This window comes from Papaver somniferum, chromosome 10, assembly GCF_003573695.1.
Source record: "Papaver somniferum cultivar HN1 chromosome 10, ASM357369v1, whole genome shotgun sequence".
Taxonomy (NCBI): domain Eukaryota; kingdom Viridiplantae; phylum Streptophyta; class Magnoliopsida; order Ranunculales; family Papaveraceae; genus Papaver; species Papaver somniferum.
The window spans coordinates 150,001,803-150,007,890 of NC_039367.1; the positions used below are offsets into that span (position 1 = coordinate 150,001,803).

Below are 6,088 nucleotides of genomic sequence, written 5' to 3' on the forward strand. Positions count from 1 at the left end.
TCTCCAGATGAGTGGGTGATAAATAAAACCTTGGTAGATACAGGAATTTCGGTAGATATCTTATTCTATCGTACGTTCAAAGGTATGGGATATAAAGATACAGATATGACTCGATCAACATACAACATGTTATTGGGACGACCATGGGTACATGCGATAAAAGGAGTGGTATCAACTCTTCATCAATGCGTGCGATTTCCAATACCAAGTGGAATAGGAGAAATCAAAGGAGATACTAAGACTGCGAAATTTTGCGCTCAAATAGACGTCAAAAATTATGAAGGATGCGCGAGGAAGCGAAAAGATCGGTGGAGAAAAGCGAAAGAGCAAAGGAAGGAAGAGGAATTCAGAATATACATGATTAGAACTAAAGAAGGAAGAGGAATACCAAGAGAAATAACATAAAAAGAAAACGAACCAATGCATGAAATAAAAGAGCCGACACCAATAGGAGAGCCCAAAGCGAATTTCACCACAGCATAGCCAACAAAAGAAAAAAATGTTGGCATAAAAGATGAACCAAAAATGCTAAAAATTGGAACTAAGATGGGAAAGGAAGAGGAAGAGCGAACAATCAACATCTTGCGTGAATATAAAGACATTTTCGCATGGAGTATGGAAGAAATGTCAGGAATAGATCCTTCTGTTGGGTGACATAAGTTGGACATCAATAAGAACGCACGACCATTCAAGCAGAGGATAAGGAAGATAACAACAATATATCATCCCCAGATGGAGGCAGAGCAGCAGAAGATGCTATAAGCTGGGATAATAAGACTAACAAAATACCCAAAATGAATAGCAAATATGGTGGTTGTGCCACAGAAAAATAATGGAATAAGGATTTGCATCGACTACAGTGACCTAAACAAAGCGTGTCCAAACACTACAAAAACATGTCCTATTAGTGAGGTTTTTTTTTAAGAGCGCCACAAATAGTGAGGGTGTGTTGACCAACCGTAGGAATACTAGGATTAGTCAAATGGGCAGTTTTCTTCTGTCGGTTTCGTGAATCCCACATATTAAATTATTTTCCGGTAGAGTTATATACTTATATCAGCGGTCACGCTCGCATTTTGACCAAAATTTCACCAATTTTTTTTTTTATTTGTTTTCCTCAGCCTTATCTGCTGAACTCATCTGGTTTTATTTCACCTAATCTTCCTTTCATCTTCCTTCACCCATTTTTTTCTCCACTCTCCCCTCTTCTCTGTTACCATCTCGTTCAATTCGTCTCTTCTTTGTTCTCGTCCATTCTTCTCTGTTGTTCCATTAATGGCGTATGATTTCAGTTTCGATTTACTTTTGTAAGTCTTTATAAGTCGATTTAGGATTTTAGGGATTGTTCATCATCTGTATTACGATTTTGATTCAGGTATTAGGATTTTAGGGTTTGTTTATAATGTTGGAGTTTTAACTAAACTCAAACTACAAAGTCCGACAGGGTCTTAGGACTAAGTCGTGGATTAATGGTGTGCAAGTACTGCACCCATCTATTAATGTTTACCGAGTAGTTTTTAGTAGGTAACTATTAGTCCTAGTCTTTAGGAGTTTACGAGTCATGGTTGTAATGCCTATTAACTAGGAGTTGGTTGTGCCATCGTGCAGTATTTAGTGGAGTTCAGTAGAAAAAATCTTGTATATTGCAGCCTATATAAAGGCATCGTTTACATTAATGAAATTGCCAAGTAAGTTTACACAATGTAGTCTCTCTGTGTTTTCGTTTCAATCCCCTCTACTCTCTCTCTATGCCAAATCCTACATTTGGTATCAGAGCTAGGGTAGAGGGAGAGTTGTTAGAGTGAAAGGGAGGTAGAAAACTTGAGAGAAAAGAGTAAGAGAAATCAGATGAGTTTTTTTAAGGATTTCAAAGTTTTTCTAAGTGTTTCTTGACAATGTAAAAGTGAAAGTAAATACTAGATCAGTGTTTTATGCTAGTATGTTCTTGTCATGGGTGATGATAGTAGCAACTATCAGTGATCTCAAGAGAGGTTTTCGTGCAGCCCATGACCACCCTTGATGATATGGAGTTCTTTCTTTTGAGATTCAAAGAGGATTGATATCTCATCAAAGGTGATGTTGCAGACTCGCCAAATGAAGCTGCGTTGTGCTTTGATGTAGGAAGAAATCAAAGTCAGGAGAACATCCATGGAAATATCTGAAGGTACTGCTGTTACGTACTGTGAAGGGTTTGGTTCAAATCTCATATTCAGTAATCCTTTATTTTCATTTCTAACGTTCGTCACGTCCCTTGATGGTGTTGTTAGTAGAAGGTTTAGTTTTGTAATTAAACTTGTTTTTTTTATGGAGAAATCCTTGGTTTGCAAAGATCTGCTCATGGGTTTGTTTTAAAACCTGTTAATGAATGTTCAATTGCAAGAACACCGTACAGTAGAAACTATTTATAAAGTTTCTCGGAAGTGTTTGATGAAAAGTCCGAGAAAGAAAGGATTGCATGTTTTCTGTTGTTGATTGTTATCCTATAGGAAGTCATTGCGTTTGATTGTTTGAAGTTTCTCCTCAAAGAAGTTCTGGTGTGACACATGCTTGGAAGATCGTTGGATGAAATTCCTACGGATATTAGGATGTTTGGTTTCAAGTAGTCAGGGAACAAGCAGAAAGAAAGAGCCGCAACTCTTGCTTGTTGACGATGACAGTGGATACGAAGGTATCAAGGGATGGCCGGGAGGTTAGAAAATCCCTGTTGTGGAGTTAATACTCCATGGATGAAACCAGCTGGACGGTTAAGCATTCTACCATATGCATCGTGGGACATCTAAGTAAAAGTCCGTTGATATGGAGTTTGAGACTTCATTAATGAATCCTAACGTAAAGCAGTTGAGCAAGCCTGACAGTTGTGAGTGTTTTGAAATTTGTGGTTGGAGTTCTTTGCTTAGGGATTTAGAAGTGAGAAAACAAACTTGTGGTTATGCATACGGTGGTGTTCAAATTAATTGGTGTGACCATATTCATGGGATTGTGAATTATATATTTATTTGGTTCATGGTGCTGACGGTAATATGAAGATGTGTTCAGTTGAATGAATATCCTCTTGGCAAGTACGGAGTAGTAGCAAGAGGGTGTTTACGGGTCTCCTTCACAGGGTGGTGATGTTCCGTAGCAGACACTATAAGTGTATCTGATCTTTTGTGCAAGTTTTGTACACCGAAGTTGAACATTTCAGTTGTGGTTTCTCGCATGTGTGTAATGATCAATTTTATTTCTTTTCTTGTTCATGATAGATGGATTAAACGCAGACCCAGCAGCGGTCTGATGCGGTACTGCAGATCCAATTGTGTTTAAGTTTGTCTTGCAAAAGTTTTGTGAGTCGTTGGTGAAAGACGGGGTGTTGAAGCTTGTTTAAGAAACTGTTTGGGATCTATGTAATAGGTTTGGCTTGTGAGGCGCATATTGTTTGATCAGCAGTATCAGTATGTCTCTTGGTAGAGAGTTAGAAGCCCATATTACAGCCAGATGTAACAGTGAACAAGTTCAACCAGGTACTCGTCGTTATTCGAGGTGTTGAAATTGACTTAGGATACTATTCAGAATCTATGATATAGATTCTGTTTCTATGGGGCATACAGTTTGATCCTCAGTATCAGTATGTCTTTCAGGTGGAGTTTAAAGCTCGGTTGAAGCCAGAAGTGATAGTCAAGCAATATCAACCAGATTCTCGAAGGTTCTTTTGCAGTTTGTAGTTTGAGTTTAAGGGAGGATGTTGGAGTTTTAACTAAACTCAAACTACAAAGTCCGACAGGGTCTTAGGACTAAGTCGTGGGTTAATGGTGTGCAAGTACTGCACCCATCTATTAATGTTTACCGAGTAGTTTTTAGTAGGTAACTATTAGTCCTAGTCTTTAGGAGTTTATGAGTCATGGTTGTAATGCCTATTAACTAGGAGTTGGTTGTGTCATCGAGCAGCATTTAGTGGAGTTCAGTAGAACAAATCTTGTATATTGCAACCTATATAAAGGCATTGTTTACATTAATGAAATTGTCAAGTAAGTTTACACAATGTAGTCTCTCTGTGTTTTCGTTGCAATCCTCTCTACTCTCTCTCTATGCCAAATCCTACATATAATATATAAATCGATTCAGTTTGCTCAACTTTGTTTGTTAGATTCAGGTATTCGGGTTTATATGTTGTTCTATGATATCCAAATCTAAGTCTTTTAGTTCTATAGAGAAATAGAAGCAATAGCAGCAGCAGAGAAAGATTGGATGTGGGTCGTATGCAAACAAGACTAATTGATTAAGCTGCTATTATATTTCATGAAGTTAGTTTTTAAAGATGGGCTTGTATATTTTTCGTTTTTGTTTATTTGATTTTGTGTTTAGGGTTTTAATGACGGGGCTGGTATTGTTGTTTTAGGGATTTCTGGATGATCAGTTTACTCAGCTACAACAGCTACAAGATGTGAGTAAACCAGATATTGTATTTGAAGTTGTTTCTCATTTCTTTGAGGATTCTGAGAAACTTCTCAATGAATTAGCCACAACTCAGTAAGTATCTTTGATTTCTTCTTTCTGGGTTTGATTTGACTTCTTTTAATTTTGATTAGTGGCTTATTTGGTTACAGGAGTGAACAATGAGCATATTTCAAAAAGATTGGTGCCCATGTTCATCAACTTAAGGGCAGTAGTTCTAGGTAATAGATCTACTCCTTTTGGATACTAATCTCCTCTCATTTGTAGGCTACAAGTAGAGATTATGAAGTTATATCCTATGGTATTTGATGGGTTAAATTTTGTTATTTTGTTATCATTCATTCAGGATGTGTTGTTGCGAGCGTAGAGTGTTTGTTAATTTTACTAAGTCAGTTTACTGATTGATGTAGCTTTGTCAAACTGTATGTTGCCAGAAATCGAAGAAGTGAGAGCAAACATGAAATGTATGTGCCCTCGTTGCATAGGAAACAAAGGAATCAGGCCATATTCTATATGTAATAGGTGATTTTCCTCGGCTTTTGTTACTTCTTCTTTTACTAAAGTAGATTCATCCAGGAGTCTTGTGCTTTTGAGCAATTTTATTTGCAATTCAACCTAGTAATTCTGAAGCGAGTAACATAATATTATATTCCGATGTACCTACAGTTCACTCTGCTTAAAGAAAAAAAATATGGCCCAACTGGAATAGCCATTTTTGAAGGTAAACTTGTCTTATGTAGCATAGTGTTTCTTCTTTGAATAAATTCCATTACTGACTTCGGTGTTTGTTTTCCATATGATGCTGATATTAGATCGAGAAATGGTTTAACCAACTGACGATGAGACGCACTAATCTAACTTACGCTCTAAAGTTTGCAATTTGGGGAGCTTGTCTCCGTAAAGGTTTGCTTCCTTTAAAGGACAGCTTTCCACTACCAGATATACGAAGCTGCAGCAGGAAATGATAGATTATCATTGATGGATGGATATAAAGGGTACAACCAAATACCTTTATCTGAAGAAGATCAAGAGCATACTGCTTTTTTCGCACCAAGAGGATTATACTGTTATACAAAAATGCCTTTCGGTCTGAAAAATGGAGGAGCGACATATCAAAGAATTGTAAAAAAGGTATTCGCAAAGTGGATACACACAACACTAGATGTTTATGTTGATGATATGTTGGTAAAGAGTAAAAAAGCTGAAGATCATGTGGACAATCTCCGAGAAATATTTGAGCAGATGCGACAGTTTAACATTAAGATAAATCCAGAAAAATACATTTTCGGAGTTGCATCAGGAAAGTTCTTAGGATATATGTAGTTGCAGGAAATCCTACACTACATCCCTCGTATGATTTTATGATTAATCAACTCATTTTAGGTTTAAACTTTTTATTTTATTGAACAATTTTTGAATATTCTTACAAGAAAGGATAAAGAAATCAAGAATGATCTCTGTTCTAGACTTTCTCTCTCCTATTTACTTGTTTCTTTACTCAAAAAAGATCCCCCTCATCTTTACAACTTGAACGACTATTTATAGGGAAATACATAGTGGATGACAGCTAATCTGTCCTTTATTTTCGGAAATGGCTTGCGACATTCTCGCAACCTTACAAATGTTAATTTCGCAAGCTCTCTAATTTTCGCAGGAC

General features: G+C 36.9%; 1 long non-coding RNA gene across 3 annotated transcripts; it reads left to right on the plus strand.

Annotated features, from left to right (window-relative positions):
* Window positions 1–1,288: 1,288 nt before the first annotated feature.
* LOC113317365 lies at window positions 1,289–5,847 on the plus strand. Of its 3 annotated transcripts, none has more exons than XR_003343473.1 (6): window positions 1,289–4,280; window positions 4,376–4,420; window positions 4,584–4,652; window positions 4,866–4,953; window positions 5,098–5,152; window positions 5,244–5,847. It is a non-coding gene; the product is annotated as an uncharacterized LOC113317365 (long non-coding RNA). The 3 variants fall into 3 exon arrangements; XR_003343472.1 differs by having other exon boundaries at window positions 1,290–4,129; window positions 4,376–4,506; XR_003343471.1 differs by having other exon boundaries at window positions 1,292–4,280; window positions 4,376–4,506.
* The last annotated feature ends 241 nt before the right edge of the window (window positions 5,848–6,088 follow it).